The sequence below is a fragment of the Crotalus tigris genome, unplaced genomic scaffold (genome assembly GCF_016545835.1).
Source record: "Crotalus tigris isolate CLP2741 ecotype Arizona unplaced genomic scaffold, ASM1654583v1 scf7180000018730.549990, whole genome shotgun sequence".
NCBI classification, from domain to species: Eukaryota; Metazoa; Chordata; class Lepidosauria; order Squamata; family Viperidae; genus Crotalus; species Crotalus tigris.
The window spans coordinates 233,537-251,174 of NW_024097172.1; positions in this window are offsets into that span (position 1 = coordinate 233,537).

A 17,638-nucleotide genomic window follows, 5' to 3' on the forward strand; every position below is an offset into this window, starting at 1 on the left:
GCCAGCTACAGACTGGACATACAATCCAGGGAGGTATGTTGTCTCCCTGGAACAAAAATCAGAGATGTGGCTGAGAACCTGACCAAAATAATTAGGCCCACTGATTACTACCCTTTCCTTCTCCTCCACATTGGGACGAATTACATAACAAAGAACCTGAGTACAATAGTGAGAGATTACAAACAACTAGGCAATAAAGTTAAGAAATTAGGAGCACAAGTAGTGTTCTCATCCATATTCCCAATGAAAGGGCAACACCCAGTGAAGGGAAAAAAGAATTCTAGAAATAAAAACATTACATTACCAAAGGTGTATATTAAAGGCCACCCAATCAATCAGAAGAAATAGATGAGCTCTTTGTCAACCAGTTAACAACTGTAGGAAGCACACCACAGTAGTAATGGGAGACTTCAGCTATCCAGATATCAACTGGGAGACAAACTCTGCAGTAAGCAGGAGGTCAAACAGATTCCTAACCAACCTAGCCGACAACTTTGTCATCCAAAAGTTGGAGGAAGGAATTAGATGTAAAGCCATACTGGATTTAATTCTAACTAATAGAGAAGAAATGATAGAGGGAGTTGTAATTGCCAGATCCTTGGGTGAAAATGACCACGTCATACTGGAATTTAATATAATGCAAACACCAGCAACAGAAAACAGTCTTAAACTTCAAAAGAGCTGATTTTAACAAACTCAGAGAGAACCTAGGAAAGATCCCATGGATGAAAATCCTAAAGGGGAAAACAACCCAAGAAGCATGGGAAACTCTGAAAAAATGCGATCATAAGAGCCCGGACCAGCAGAATACCACTGAAAGAAAAACAAGAAATTCAAGAAGAAACCAGCATGGCTGCACAAAGATCTCTCAGACAAACTGAAAGCCAAAAAGGACAAATACAAAAAAATGGAAAAAGGGGCATATAATTAAGGCCGATTATCAGCAGACAGTAGAACGTATAAAGATGAAGTCAGGAAAGCAAAGGCTCAGAACGAATAAAGACTTGCAACAGAAATCAAGGATAATAAAGTTTCTTCCAACATATTAACAAGAAAGAGGTCAAAGAAACTGTAGGTCCACTAAAGAGAGAAGATGGCAAGGAAATAACAGGCAACAGGAAGATAGCAGAACTGTTTAACTCATACTTTGCATCAGTCTTCACACAAAAAGAAACTATAGCCCAACATACCAAAAAAAAAAAATCCCACTGCAAAAGACATACTAGAAACAAAAACTAAAATAAGCAAGAAAATGGTAAGAGAACATCTATCCAACCTTAATGAACATAAATCACCGGGGCCTGACAGATTACATCCCAGAGTTCTGAAGGAGGTGGCAGGTGTTATCTCAGAACCATTGCACCACATCTTTCAGAAATCCTGGAGCACTGGGGAAGTACCTGAGGATTGGGAAAAGGCTGATGTGGTTCCCTTCTTCAAGAAAGGGGAAACAAATGGACCCAGGAAACTACAGACCAATCAGTTTAACATCAATACTTGGGAAAATCCTACAAAAGATAACAAAAAAAATAAAAACAGATCTGTGAACAACTAGAAGCAAACACAGTTATAACTAATAGCCAGCATGTGTTTGTTAAAAACAGATCATGCCAAATCAATCTTATTTCATTCTTCGACAAAGTGACTAAATTAATAGACCAGCAAAATACTATGGATGTAGTATACTTAGACTTCAGTAAGGCATTTTATAAAGTAGACCACAACCTACTCCTTGGTAAGCTAGAAAAAGCTGGAATAGAAAACATCACCACCAGATGGATCTTTAGCTGGCTGGCAAACCACACTCAACAAGTAGTCCTCAATGGCACTACATCCACATGGAGAGAAGTAAGCAGTGGGGTACCACAAGGTTCCATCTTAGGCCCAATACTCTTCAATATCTTCATCAATTATTTAGATGAGGGAATAGAAGGGGAACTCATCAAATTTGCAGATGACACCAAACTGGCAGGAGTAGCGAACACCCCAGAAGACAAACTCAGGATCCAAAAAGGTCTTGAAAAACTTGAACAATGAGCCCTATCCAACAAAATGAGTTTCATTGTGGAGAAAAGCAAAGTTTTACATTTAAGCAGAAAAAATCAAAGATACAAGTATAGATTGGGTAAGACCTGGTTTTAAAACAGTAACTGTGAGAAGGATCTTGGAGACCTAGTGGACGATCACTTAACCATGAGGCAGCAATGTGCAGCAGCAGCCAAAAAAGCCAATACAATCCTGGGTTGTATAAACAGAGGCAGGAAAAACCAAAAGTACAAATACAGATTGGGCGAGACCTGGCTTAAAAACAGTAACTGTGAGAGGGACCTTGGAGTCCTAGTGGACGATAACTTGACTATGAGCTAGCAGTGTGTAGCAGCAACCAAAAAAGCAAATACAATCCTGGTTTGTATAAATAGAGGCATAGAATCAAGATCACGCAAAGTATTAGTACCGCTTTATAAAACCCTAGTAAGACAACATCTGGAATACTGCAGCCAGTTTTGGTCACCATATCACAAAAAAGATGTTGAGAGTTTGGAAAAAATTCAGAGAAGAGCAACAAAGATGATTAAAGGCCTGGAGACTAAAACATACAAAGAACAGCTACGGGACTTGGGTTTGACTAGTCTGAAGAAAAGAAGAAATAGGGGAGACATGATAGCAATGTTCCAGTATCTGAGGGGCTGCCACAAGCCAGAGGGGGCTAGGTTGTTCACCAAAGCACCAGAGGGAAGTATGAGAAACAATGGTTGGAAACTGATCAAAGAGAGAAGCAACCTGGAACTAAGGAGAAACTTCCTGACAGTAAGGATAATCAAGCAGTGGAACAGCTTACCCCCAGAAATTGTGGGCATTCCATCACTGGAGTTTTTAAAGAAGAGACTGGACATTCACCTGTCTGAGATAGTATAGGTTCTCCTGCTTGAACAAGGGTCTGGACTAGAAGACCTCCAAGGTCCCTTTGAGCTCTATTCTATTCTAGTCTAATTTTGTAGAAACACTTCCCAGCCTCACAATCCAAAATGGGTTATGTCCTGGGTCTTGATTGTTATGTCCTGTTATGTCCTGGGCCTTGATTGACAGAGCAGATGCAGAAAGCTGCAGTGAGACCCGGGCAGACCACATGGTTTGCCCGGGCCAGATAGGCTGTCTCTGAGTTACTGAGCATGCGTTTGAGCGGGAAAATACGTTGCATTCATTGGCTGACAATGCCCCAGGGTAAATGTATAAAAAGGGATGGAGCCATTTTGTTCAGAGTTCTTTTAGCTGCAAATAAAGAAGTACCTGTTTGTTACTCTGCCTCATTCAATGCCTACCAATGTGCAAAACAGAACATTGGCAATAAAGGTGGGATTGTGCTGCCAAAGAGTCAAAGGCTGACTCACCATGGAAAGCCTGCAGACGCTTAGAAATGCAGCGTTCCAACTTCCTTCCACTTTGCCTGCCAGTACGAAGACACTGGAGGAGAGTATGGCTAGGACAGCCCTGGAACTGCTTCGGAAGCCTGCGCAGCACGAGGCATTGAAAGAGGCCGCCAAAGTTCACCATGGCAAAGATCGGTCATCTCTCTGAATTTGACATCACACATCCTGAATGCTGGAGCTCCTACGTTGCCAGGGTGGAAAATTATTTCAGAGTCAAGCAAGTTTGGGAGGATGGACTGAAGGCCGCGACGCTGCTGTGTGTTTCAGTCAAGAGTTTTTTGACATTGCTGAAAACTTGATTGCTCCAGCACCGTTGGAGTCCATTGCTTATGCGGAGCTTAAGAAAATGCTCAAAGAACATTTTGAGCTGAAGCTGTCAGTCATCACTTGGTGACATGCTTTTGAACAGCATCCAGGAGAGTCTACCGCAGATTTCATTGCTGTTCTGCATCAAGCTGCAAGGCCTTGCAAATTCAAGGATTTGGAAGAATGGCTACAGGATCAGCTAGTTTGCGGTCTTCAGCAAAACTTCAGCAAAAGATTTTTGCTAAGAAAACTGTCTCCTTCCAAGACGCGCTGAGGGAGATAATGGCTGAAGAAGAAGCAGGTAGAGCTGTTAAGGCCTTGCGGCTCTTGAGGAACCCTCCTTGCTCAGACACAGTCCATCAAGAGGTTGCTGAGAGGGTTGAAGAACCAGAATTGGACAACGAGGTTGATTGTTTGCAACAACCAACGGAAAGAAGGCCCAAAGGCAAGCTGAGAAAAACCTTGACAAGACAGTTCCCTTCTCTCGGTGTTGCGGGTGTGGAGGTCGCCACAAACGTACCGACTATCATTTTCGTTCTGCTACTTGCTGGGTGTGTGGCCGGCAAGGCCACATCGCCGCTGTCTATTTGGGTCACAAAAAAGACCGGCCATTGGAAAAGTTGCCTCGGAAAGGTACTGGGATTCCCAGTCAGAACAGGGTGCGCTTTTGCATGACTAGAAAGAGTGTATTTAGAACCGGTGCCCACCGCCCATTGAAAAAAAAGCTCCATCTTGAAGTCAAATTGCAGGGGGTTCCCTTTGACATGGAGTTGGACATGGGTTCAGTTCTGTGAATCATTTTCCAGAAAACCCTCAAACAAATTTGTTGCAGAAGCGGCCAAAGAGTTAAGCTCAGGCCGTCTAACATTATTTTGATGGATTTTCAGAATTCCCAAGTGTATGTTAAGGGGGAAGTGATCCTCGGAGTGCAGTTTAGGAATTTCAAGGGCCCTTTGGACATTGTTGTGGTTGAGTCTGATTGGACTTGATTGGTTGAGGCGCTTGGAATTCAGATGACTGGGTTACACAGTCTTCAATCGGCAAGTCTTGTGGAGGTGTGCAAGGAGTTTGCTGATGTGTTCAGCCCTGAACTGGGGGCATACAAGGGGCCTCTAATTGCCTTAAGGTTAGACCCCCTCCATTGCACCGATCAGGATTAAGCCTCGTCGGGTGCCTTTTGCCCTTAAACAAAAGATCAATGCTGAGCTGGACAAATTGCTGCAACAAGGCATTTTGGAACCTATAGATAATAGTCCATGCAAAACACCCATTGTCATGCTACTTAAGGCCAACGGAGAAGTCCGCATTTGTGCAGACTATAAATGCACGTTAAACAAAGCGTTACAGCAGCATTCCTATCTGGTGCCTGTAGTGAGTCACATTTTGGCATCTCTACAGGGAGATCAGATTTTCACCAAACTAGATTTGGCTCAGGCCTATCAGCAGCTGCTGGTGGACAACGCCATGGCAGAGGCCCAAACAATTGTGACTCACTGGGGAGCCTTCAAGGTCTGAAGGCTACAGTTCGGGGTAAACGTAGCCCCTGGCATCTTCCAAAGCGTGATGGAACGAATGCTCCATAACATTCTGGGTGTATGCCCATATTTCGATGATGTCCTCATCACTGGGGAATCAGTCGAAAACCTGTCTGACAGGCTCCGGGCCGTTTTGTGCTATTTCCGCGAAGCGGGGCTGAAGCTCAAACAGGACAAATGCAAAATTGGAGTCACTTCCACAGAATTTCTGGGGTTTCACATAAATGCCTAAGACATCCATCCTGCTGAATCTAAGCTCAAGGCAATTCAGCAGGCCCCAAGTCAAAGAGTGAGCTTCAAGCCTTCCTTGGACTTCTACATTTTTACCATTCATTTCTCCCCCCACAAGGCTGCAGTGGCAGAGCCATTACACCAGCTCTTGAACAAACAAGCTCCATGAAAGTGGACAAAAGTCCATGAAAAGCGTTTTGCTGAGGTCAAAGCATTGTTGTCTTCCAATGCAGTTTTGGCTCATTTCAATGAGCAGTTGCCAGTTAGCATAGCTTGCGATGCATCCCTTATGGGATTGGGGCTGACTTAAGTCATCTCAGAGCTGATGGGACACAAGTCCCTGTAGCCTATTACTCTAGGACTCTGTCTACTGCTGAGCGCAATTACACACAAATAGATAGAGAAGCCTTGGCCATTGTGGGTGGCATCAAGAAGTTTCATGACTTTTTGTATGGTCGCCATTTCACGGTCTTCATGGACCACAAGCTGCTCCTGGGGTTGTTCATGACGAACAAACAGATGCCCCAAATTATCTCTTCTAGAATGTTGAGATGGTCAATATTTCTTTCTGCTTATGACTACTACCTGGTTCACAAACTGGGTAAAGAGATGGGCCACGCTGACAGCCTTAGTAGGTTGCCTCTACAGCTATTAGAGTTGGATCATGCCCCGGCCAACCACATCCTGGCTATCCAGGATTTGCCGGAGTCTCCCCTCAATGCAGGGGATGTGGCTGCAGAAACAGCCACCGATAACATGTTAACATGCATGTTGAACTGGGTGTTGTCAGAATGGTCTGATACATGTCCTGGCACTAATTTCCAGAATTTCTGGAAAAGGAAGCATGAGTTATCCACCATTAAGGGTTGTGTCCTGTGGGATAGTGGGTAGTGATCCCAACTTCACTAAGGACTAGGGTCCGGATGAAGGCGCTTGCACGCAGCTACCTCTGGTGGCCTGGGCTCGATAAAGAGATCAAGGCCCAGGTCCAAGGGTGCCACATTTGCCAGCAGTCCAGGCCCGAAATGCCACAGGTTCCCATTCATAGATGGGAGACCACACATGCTCCTTGGTCGAGGGTTCCTATCGACTATGCCAGTCCCTTTCAGGGGCAGCTCTTTTTCATTGTGGTGGACAGTCACTCCAAACGGCTGGAGACTGTTCCAGTGTCAACTATGACAACTGCTAGGACCATCCAGGTTTTGAGGGGGATTTTCGCTTCTCATGGGCTTCCAGATGTCCTTATCTCCAACAGTGGACCTCAATTTACCTCCTCAGAGTTTCAGTCCTTTCTGAGGGTGAATATGATTAGGCATGCTACTTTTGCACCTTTTCATCTGGCCTCAAATGGCCAAGCGGAACACATGGTTCACACTGCAAAAGAAGCCTTGAAATGGCTCACCCATGGAAACTGGCATCACAGATTGACAGATTTCCTCCTCTGCCACAGCACTACACCATGCACATCTATGGGCAAGAGCCCAGCTGAGCTTTGATGGGGTCGCTACCTTATCACCAAGCTAAATAGATTACACCCAGATCGGGTTGCATCATGAGTGCCACAGCCGAGGGCACCAAGGCAAGTGGGTGATCCGGTTTGGGCACGGAACTATGGACCTGGACACCTTTGGATGGTTGCAAAGTTACCGGGCCACTTTCTTACGAAGTGGCATTGGAAGATGGTCGTGTGCTGCGCAGGGACATTGACCAGCTGAGTTGGAGGTTACCTAGCCAACCTTCCGCTCCTGACTCTGCTCTCAGAGGAGGAGGACCACGATCGTGAATCTCAGTCTCTCAGTGAAAGTGGGACAGTGCATTCGCCAAACGGGGGTTTTGCCAACGAGGCGGCTCCTAACTCAGGCACTGTGTCCATGGGACATTGCGCTCAATCGGCTTTTCATGCTGAATCTACCTCAGGCCTTGTGCCAATGGGATAGTGCTCCCAGTTGGCTGTTTATGCTGGTCCAGGGAATTCCACCCCATCAAGGAACTCTGGTTTGGGCCTTCCAAATGGGCTAGCTAAAGTCAAATGGACAAAGGCTTGGGTCTACCGGAACAGGCCAGCCTTCACGATCCAATTTCACCTGTATCGAACGGGTCTCAAAGTCCCGATCTGCTGAGCCTGGCAGGTGAGCTTGCAGATCGGGCGCTTGCTGCAGCTCCGAGGTGATCGGAGCGGGCCAAAGGCCCAACAAAGTGAGGTTTCTGTCTCTGCAACCATAAAATGCTTTTGTATTTTATTGCAGTTGAAAAGCTTTTGTGTGTCTTTTGGGAACTGACTTATTTTGTGCTATGATGTGATGTATGGGGAATGTTGTATATGTTCCTTGTAAAGGGTTCATTTAATATTATTATTTTGATTTGTGGAAAGACCTATAATGTGTATTATTGCTTGTTTAAATGAACATTGTGGGAGAACGCTTGTAGTATTGTAAAATAGTATCTCCTTCTGAACCAGGAGGGGAGGGATGTTATGTCCTGGACCTTGATTGACAGAGCAGGTACAGGAAGCTGCACTGAGATCCGGGCAGACCACATGGTTTGCCCAGGCCAGACAGGCTGTCTCCGAGTTACTGAGCATGCATTTGAGTAGGAAAATACATTGCATTCATTGGCTGATAATGCCCTAGGGTAAATGTATAAAAAGGGGCGGAGCCATTTTGTTCAGAGTTCTGTTAGCTGCAAATAAAGAAGTACCTGTTTGTTAGTCTGCCTCGTTCAATGCCTATCAATGCGTGAAACAGAACAGACACTATGTTCGGACTGCAAAAGTCTACGTTCCTTCCACTAGAAATACCCTGAGAAACCCTGAATGTCTAAAGCCATATGATCAATTCCTTAAAACTTTTTTTTACAGAGCTAAAGCCTTTGACTTGGTGACCGAATGTCAGCTCCCTATCTTCGCTTTCTTTGAAGCTGAATAGCAACTGCCATAACCGGGGGGAGGGGGAGGGGAGGGAGGGAGCACTTGGGAGGGGATGAGTGCTGGAGGTATGAAAGAATCTTGTGGGAAAATGGGGAGTATGGACACTGACAGGAACCAGAAGTTCTAAATTGAGTCATCTTCCTGCCTTTCAAGGACACCAGCCCTGGGAAAGGAATTTGCTGTGGCACTGGAGGCACCACATTCCCAAAACATTGGAACAAGACCTGATTGGATTACTTTCCCAGTGGGAGGGTCTCGGACATTGAGAATTGTTTTTTCTATATGATTTTTGTGCAGGTTTTCTTTAGCGCTTACCTCGCTCATGCTGCACTGAACATCTCCAGTAAAAGTACCTTTTCTCTACCACCTATGAAGTCAAGGGTTTTTCTGTCTTAGGAAATAAGTTGGGACCAGACTGACAAGAAAATTAATATTTGTTTTTACATAGTTTCATGAATAGCATTTACTAAATTCAATTTACCAAATTCAGTTCAACAAAACTGGCTTTCTTCAGCTGCTGAAATGGGAAGCAGAGGTTATACTTGATACATAACATTTAAGATGTTTATCAACATTCAAAATAGAATAAGTTTCTTACATCCAAGTTGTCCCCAAAAAAATACTAGTTGCTGTGAAAGATATTAAAAAGGCCATCCACATTGGTAAAATTTCTGAAAAACAGAAACAAAGAAAAAAACATTAATTTATAAGTCCTATTTTTTATCTTTTTTAATAAGGATTTTATTAGTTTTTCTCTTACATACATGTGTTAATTTTTCAACCAGCATGCTGTCTGGATTCAAAAACGCTAATACATAATCAATTCTTAATCCTTGGTTCTTTCCTCTAGCCATTTGTAGAATAACTCCCAGATTTGATAGTATTCTGTTTCTTCTTTATCTTTCAATCTCATAGTTAATCTGTCCATCTCTGCTCATTCCAATATTTTTTTAATTACTTCTTCCTCTGGTGGTATTGCTTCATTTTTCCAATATTGCGGGAAGACTATTCTTGCTGCTGTTTTATCTAACACAAAAACCAAGCTTGCCAAAGGAGCCCCAGACACAACTTAGGTTATGTGAAAACAATCAGCGATCACCAACAGGAATGCTACTCAGCTAAACTTTGCAGAATTCTCTGAAGCAGCAATTAAAAGAGGAAGCTGTTGATGTTAGTTAATATTATTAGATAACATTATTAAATAACAAACTGAAGAGCCAGTTTGGTCTAATGGTTAAGGCACTAGGCTAGAAAGCAGGAGATGATAAATTCAAGTCCACCTTAGCCATAAAGCCAGCTGGGTAACTTTGGCTTAGTCACACTCTCTCAGCCGAAGCCACCTCACAGGGTTGTTGATGTGGGGAAAACAGGAGGAGGAAGGTGTGTTGGATATGTTCGCTGCCTTGAATTATTTTTAAAAATAATAAAGAGATACAAATAAATTATTAAGTCATCAGCACTTTTAGAGTGCTCTACAAATGATCTGGACAGTAAAATGAAACAAAGCAAAAACTTGTCAACATAATTTGGAAGAAAGTACAAAAAAAACCCTCCAGACGTACAGAAATTCCAGTTCATGGAAGAATTTTCTGCATCTATGTTATTTTAGTTATCTTAAAAATCTTGTACTTCTGTACCAGCTGTATGATTTCTGCTTATGCCATCTTAACAATGTTTATACATCTTTAGGTATTCTGATTGAGATATCAACCTATATTCAATGGGTAAATTCTTTAAAAAATAATTACAATTATACATACTGTACCTGTCTTTTTGCCTAAACATACTGGATTGCATATAGTAGATGTCTTAATATTTTACATGATAAACTAATACTATAAATATCTTTGAAATTTTAATCTCATATTACAAGGGACTATTTTAAAAAGTCATAACAATTATGAAGGATTAGAAAAGGAAAAGAGGAGCTAGTGTTTGGTCTAAGAAAGATTCAGAGATTAAAGGAAGAGACCAACAGTTATAGTTTTCAGAAATACACAATACATCAATCCTACATTCACAATTCCTTTTTTTAGGGTAGAAAATGACATCAAATCTATTTTGATACGAGTAAGAGTTCAGCATTTTCTGAAGGTGAGGAATAGCAAGCAGAATTTAATTGAAAAGACATATTTTGTTATTCAATTGGGGGGGGGAAGCAATAAAAGAAGAAAGTTAAACAGAAAGTTTATGCATGTGCTGTCTCAAATTACTATTCATTTGACTTCACAGTTTTATAATGAATTACAGATTATTTCCAAGAAGAAAGCTTTCACCTAAAGCATGCTTATGGCAGAGTTTTGGAGAATTGAAAGAATGCTAGATATAAAGCTGGCAAAGATTAAAACAGCAACAAGCTTTATCCAAATATTGTATATGGATGGGGCCTTATATTACCAAGCAAGTGTTTGAATATGGCTAAAAGAAACAGATAATTTTTAGATATTAAAAGGCCATTGTATTTAGAAAGATATGATTTATAATTAGGATGGCATACTTTTCTATGGGATGGGAACATGAAAATAACATGATGGCTTTTAATAAGGGAAGCTTTTACTCACTTTAATGTAATTAACTTTGAGATAACTATAACCTATAAAGATACTTGGAATATTGAAAGAAGATATTACAGTAACACTAAATAATATTAAAAGAATCTGAAAGTATTTGACTTTGAAACAACACCTGGTGTAAACAAAGTGCCTTTGTATGAGTCTACAAGTGAAAAGACTTTCTACAATTATATTTGTTGACTCTGGATATAACCAAAACAAGAATTACTTGGAGACAGTGGACGTTTAATTAAACCTACAGATTACTACCCCTTCCTCCTCCTCCACATTGGGACAAATGACACAACAAACAAAGTACAATAGTGAGAGATTATAAACAACTACTAGGCAATAATGTTAAGAAGCTAGAAGCACAAGTAGTGTTTTCATCAGTATTCCCAATGAAAGGTCAACACCCATGAGGGAAAAAAGAATTTTAGAAATAAACCATTGGCTAAAGGGTTGGTGTTGCCAAGAAAACTTTGGTTTCCTGGATCATGGACTGCATTTCCTACACAAAGGACTCTTGGAAAGGGATTGCTGCACCTCACAAAAACTGGAAAAAATGTACTTGGAAAAAGACTTGCTCAACTCATCAGGAGGGCTTTAAACTAAAACTGAGGGGGAAGGGTGATCAATCTCTAGAATCCAAAACTAATTACAAATCCCAAGAAAACAAATCAAACAATAAGGTAGGCAGTGATGAGAAAAAGGGAAAAAGTCAAACAACAATCAGGCAATGTGAGAAACACTACCATGGACAGGCATAAAACTCTTAAATGCTTATATACAAATGCTCAAAGCTTGGGGAACAAACAGGGCGAACTAGAAGCAATAGTACTTGAGGGAGGGTATGACATAGTTGGCATAACAGAAACCTGGTGGGACGAAACCCATGAATGGAATGGAATGATGGATGGATACAAATTGTTCAAAAGAAACAGATCTACAAAAAGAGGAGGGGGAGTTGCACCATATGTAAGAGAACACTACATATCTACAGAAAAGCACACAATCAAAGATAAAATCTATGGGTCAATATAAAAGAGAAAAAAGTGACATTGCCATAGATGTATATTACAGGCCACCCAACCAATCAGAAGAAATAGATGAAAATAATAATAATAATAATAATAATAATAATAATAATAATGCCCCAGTGAAGTACTACCTTGATGTGGTTGTGGGGCTTGTGTACTCTGAGGAAGATGAGAGCTATGCCAGAGGTTCAACCATACTGGACAGGTCTCATCAGAGGAGTCAGACAAAGAGTGTCTCTCCCATAAAAAATATGGTGAGACGTAAATTTCAGAATGCCATGCCGGCTCGGATGTCGCCCGTGTTAACAAGGTCCGCGCTAAATATTGAAGTTCCTGGATATCTGGTGAAAAATGGGTTACAGGACTCAGGACTGTTGGCTGAGCAACCAGGGCCAGCAGCTGCAGAACTACTGGAAGAAAAGGTGTTTACCCGTCGCAGATACACAGTGATTGAAAACAAAGAAATAATGATCTGTTACTACAGATCAAGTCCGATAAGAAGAGGATAGCTAAAACGAATGCACCAGTTCTGGAAAGAACAACATCCAGAATCAGAAATAACAGAACAGAGAAGATGCCCCACGAAAATAACATTAGATGCCCCGTGAAAATAACATTAAGAGTCTGGATGAGAAAGATTACTAAAAAATACTTGGGTATCCTTCAAACTGACAACATCAAGCACATTGAAGTGAAGAAAAAGATTAGAGGTGAATACATCAAGAGAGTAAAGAAGATCTTAAAGTCCAAACTCAATGGAGGAAATACCATAAAGGCAATCAACACCTGGCAATTCCAGTCATTAGGCACACAGCTGGAATAGTGGACTGGACTCAAGCAGAACTAAAGGCAATGGATAGGAAGACCAGAAAAATAATGACAATGATTCATGCCCTTCATCCTTGCAGTGATATTGACAGACTTTATCTACCAAGGCAAATAGGTGGGCGTGGAATTCTACAAGTACATCCTAGCCACTCTGCCAATACACCTCTCCCTGGGCAACCATGAAGAGGACTTAACGTTTGTGGTGACCCCAGGTATGGAATGCCCAATGATTCTAGGGATGGAATGGTTGAAAAAATGGAACCCCTGGGTAAATTGGAGGACGACAGAAATCAAATTCCCGAAGGGGGACCCTATGGACTTAAAACCCCAAGGGAGGCTACCAGAATCAAGAATAGAAAAAGCATCCATAGGAGAGGAAAAAAGATTAACAGAAATACCAGAGGAATATAGGGACCTTGCTGAAGTCTTCAGTGAGGAGAGGGCGAATGAGCTTCCCCCCCACCGACCCACAGACTGTACCATTGAATTCAAGCCTGGGGCAAAACTCCCGAAACCCAGATTATACTCCATGAGCCCAAAGGAGAAGGAGGAAATGGAAAGATTTATAAAAAAAAACCTGGAGAGAGGTTTCATTGAACCAGCTAAGCCTAAAGTGGCTGCCCCGGTCCTTTTTAGAGAGAAGAAGGATGGCTCTTTACGTTTATGCGTGGATTATAGGGCCCTGAACACAATCAGTGAAAGCAACCTATACCCGCTGCCCCTCATGAAAGACATGCTGTCACACCTATCGAAAGGGAAAATTTTTTCTAAACTAGACTTAAGGGAAGCTTACTATCGCGTGAGAATCAAGGAAGGGGACGAATGGAAGACTGCATTTAACTGCCCCATGGGGTGCTATCAATTCAAAGTCTTGCCATTTGGATTACAAGGGGGCCCTGCAGTCTTTATGCAATTAATCAATGACGTTCTAAGGGAGCACCTGTTTAAGGGGGTCCTTGTTTACTTGGACGACATTCTTATCTTTACCGAAACAAAAGAAGAACACGTCAAACTTGTCAGAGCGGTTTTAAAGAAGCTGCGAGCCGCTCACCTATATGCCAAACTCTCAAAATGCGAATTCCACCAGGAAAGGATAGACTACCTAGGCTATCGCATATCCCCACAGGGCATTGAAATGGACCCAGAGAAGGTCAGAGCAGTATTAGAATTGGGCACCACCCCGCACAAGAAAGCAACTACAAAGTTTCCTGGGCTTTGCAAATTTTTACCGCCAATTCATCCCCTCATTTGCACAGATAGCCTTGCCCCTCACTAACTTACTAAAAACGAAGGGAACATCCTCAGTAAAACCTAGCCAGCCACTAACATGGACAATGGAGTGCCAAGCAGCGTTTGAGAGACTAAAGAGACTTTTTTCTGCCGAACCAGTACTAAGGCACCCAGATATGGACAAGCCCTTCATAATACAGGCAGATGCAAGTGATGTGGCAGTGGGGGCTGTGCTATTACAAGAAAATGATGATGCAGTATTGCAACCCTGTGCATATACATCTAAGAAACTCACGGAAACAGAACAGCGCTGGCCCGTATGGGAGAAGGAGGCTTATGGGATACGTTGGGCATTACTCACGTGGCGACAGTTCCTGGAAGGCAACAAAATCCCCTTCCAGGTGTGGACTGATCACAAAAATTTAGAAGCCCTGAAAACTTCCAGGAAACTCAATCCCAAACAAGCCCGCTGGTCCCAGCATTTTCACCAATTCCAATTTAAGCTCAAACATTTACCAGGAAGAAAGAACTTCCTGGCAGATGCACTATCTCGCATGCCCCAATATAACAGCGCACGAACCACAGACTCTAGACCAATAATGGCAGAGTCACAACTGGCAGCGCCAGTAACCACAAGAACCCAAGCCAAAATAAAACCACAACTGGACAGCCAAACTGGGATTGAATTCAGAAAAAGTTTGGAAACAGATGATTGGTTCCAGAAAAACAAACATGTGTGCACAATGAGAGACGGATTGCCTTGGGTAGGGGAAAAGTTATATATACCAACAACTCAAAGACTAACTTTCATGCAACTTTGCCATGACACAAAATCAGCAGGGCATTTTGGATTTGTAAAAACTTTACACTTAATTAAACGGCAATTTTGGTGGCCATCAATAAAAAAGGACATAGAAAGTTATGTTGCCAGCTGCCCAACCTGTGCATCAGCAAAGAGGTTGCAAGGGAAATCGCCAGGGCTGTTACAACCAGTGGCAAGTCCCTCAGCCCCCTGGAGGGAAATAGCCATGGATTTTATAGTGGAATTGCCTGAAAGCAATGGGAATACTGTTATCTGGACAGTCACGGACCTATTTTCCAAACAGGTGCACTTTATCCCTTGCCAAAAAATTCCCACTGCAAAGGCCTTAGCAAAACTTTTTATCCAGCACATTTACAGATTGCACGGGGCACCCCAACGCATCATCTCTGATAGGGGAGTGCAATTTACGTCTACATTTTGGAAGGAATTTTTATCCCTCTTAGGGACCACTCAGGGACTGACATCTAGCCATCACCCTCAGACAGATGGACAAGCGGAACGCTGCCAGTCGGTACTTGAGCAATATTTGAGATGTTTTTTAAATTTCCAACAGAGTGATTGGACGGACTTACTTCCTTTTGCAGAAGTTGCCTACAATAATGCAGTCCACTCCAGCACAGGCTACACTCCTTTTCAAATAGCCAACGGCCAAAGTTTCAACCCTATGCCAGAGTTAACCCCAAAAGAACCAACGATCCCTTCACTGAAAGAATGGATGGAAAACCTACAAAACACCTGGCCAATAGTCAGAAAATCACTAGATGAAGCTAGGCGGGCATACAAAGCACAAGCCGATAAAAAAAGGGTTGAGCCTACACCATTCATTATAGGAGAAATGGTGTACTTATCTACAAAATACCTAAAGTCCCTACAGCCCTGTAAAAAACTTGGACCAAAATATATAGGACCTTTTCCAATTAAAAGGATCATAAATCCAGTAACAGTAGAATTAGAATTACCCAAAAACCTCAGGCAAATACACCCAATTTTTCATTGCAGCTTGCTGAAAAGAGAGCATCAGTCACCTCTACGGCCAAAAATCCCCCCCCCACCACCTCCAATCATGGTGGAGGGGGAACAACACTTCGAAATAAAAGAGATCCTTGACTCTAGGAGATATCGTGGAACAACTCAGTACCTAGTTGCCTGGAAACACCTCCCTGCCTCACAAAATGAGTGGGTCCATAAACGTCACGTCAGAGCCCCGAAGCTATTGAAGAAGTTTCACACAGAGTATCCTAACAAGCCTAACTAAATTTTTTACTTGTGTTTTCTTTCAGGTGGATCTCTCTTATTGTTAAGAGGGGCCGGATGTCAGAATCCAATTATATTTCATCTTTAATTATCAAACATAGAAACTCCCAATTCTGCCTTCTCTGGATTCTGCCATAAGAGGGAGAAAAGGGGGAGAGCAAAGGGGCTTTATGGCCCTCACTTCCTTCAGCACACTTCAAAGGACTGAATGTGTGTTTATTGTGGCCTCTAAGCTTTAACATATCAAAGAAGAGTAATTGCCTTTCATGTAGTTATCTGAAGTCTCCATCCAGACGGAAGAAGAAAGGGGATGGAATTGTGATACTTGAAACTATCACTGGAAGGGGGGTTGATTGGGTGGGACTACTGGGGAACCCCTTAAAACCTTGAATGGGAGAGCTTGAACCCCAAGTCCTGTCTAGCATGCCTGCAACCATTTTCTCTTAATAAAGGATTCCTGTTGGAAGAGCTATTCCAAGAGTTCTGTCTTCTTAAGATGCAAAGTGGGGTGGGTCCTTACATTGGCTTTGGAAGAATATCTGAAGAACAATGATGAAGATGCACTGAAATTAGTATATCAGGAAGGCTTACTGACTACTGGAGAGACCAAACTGGCCTACAAGAAAGACCAAATGAAAAACAGAATAGAGGCATGGGAAGACAAAGCACTACATGGTCAATACATTAAAAAAATAGCTGGGAAAGCAGATAATAAGAAGACCTGGCAATGGCTAAGAGCAGGAAAATTGAAGAAAGAGACCGAGGGACTAATTCTGGCTGCACAAGACCAAGCCTTAAGGACAAATGCATATAAAGTCAAAATTGAGAAGACAGCAACAGACAGTAAGTGCCGCCTATGCAAAGAAGCTGAAGAAACAGTGGACCACCTGGTAAGCTGTTGCAAGAAGATTGCACAGACTGACTACAAGCAGCGGCATGACAAAGTAGCAACAATGGTGCATTGGAAGATCTGCAAAAAATATCATTTGCCTGTAAGCAAAAACTGGTGGGATCATAAAATAGAGAAAGTCATAGAAAATGATAAAATTAAACTGCTCTGGGACTTCAGAATTCAAACAGACAAGCACCTGCAACATAACACCCCAGACTTAACAATTGTCGATAAGAAAGACAAAAAAGTCTGGATAGTGGACGTGGCAGTGCCTGGAGACAGCAGAATAGAAGAGAAAGAACTGGAGAAGATAACAAAATACAAAGACCTACAATAGAAATAGAAAGACTGTGGCAAAAGCAAGCAAGGGTAGTACCAATAGTATAGGCTCCTTGGGTGCAATCCCCAAACAACTGGAGCACCACTTGAACACCATTGGCATTGACAAATTCGCTATTAGTCAATTGCAAAAGGCGGCCTTACTAGGAACTGCTTCCATCCTGCGACGATATCTGTAATACCATCAAACATTCACATCTGCCTATCCCAAGTCCTGGGTAAGGACTCATAGGTAGACAAAATGCCAAATCCAG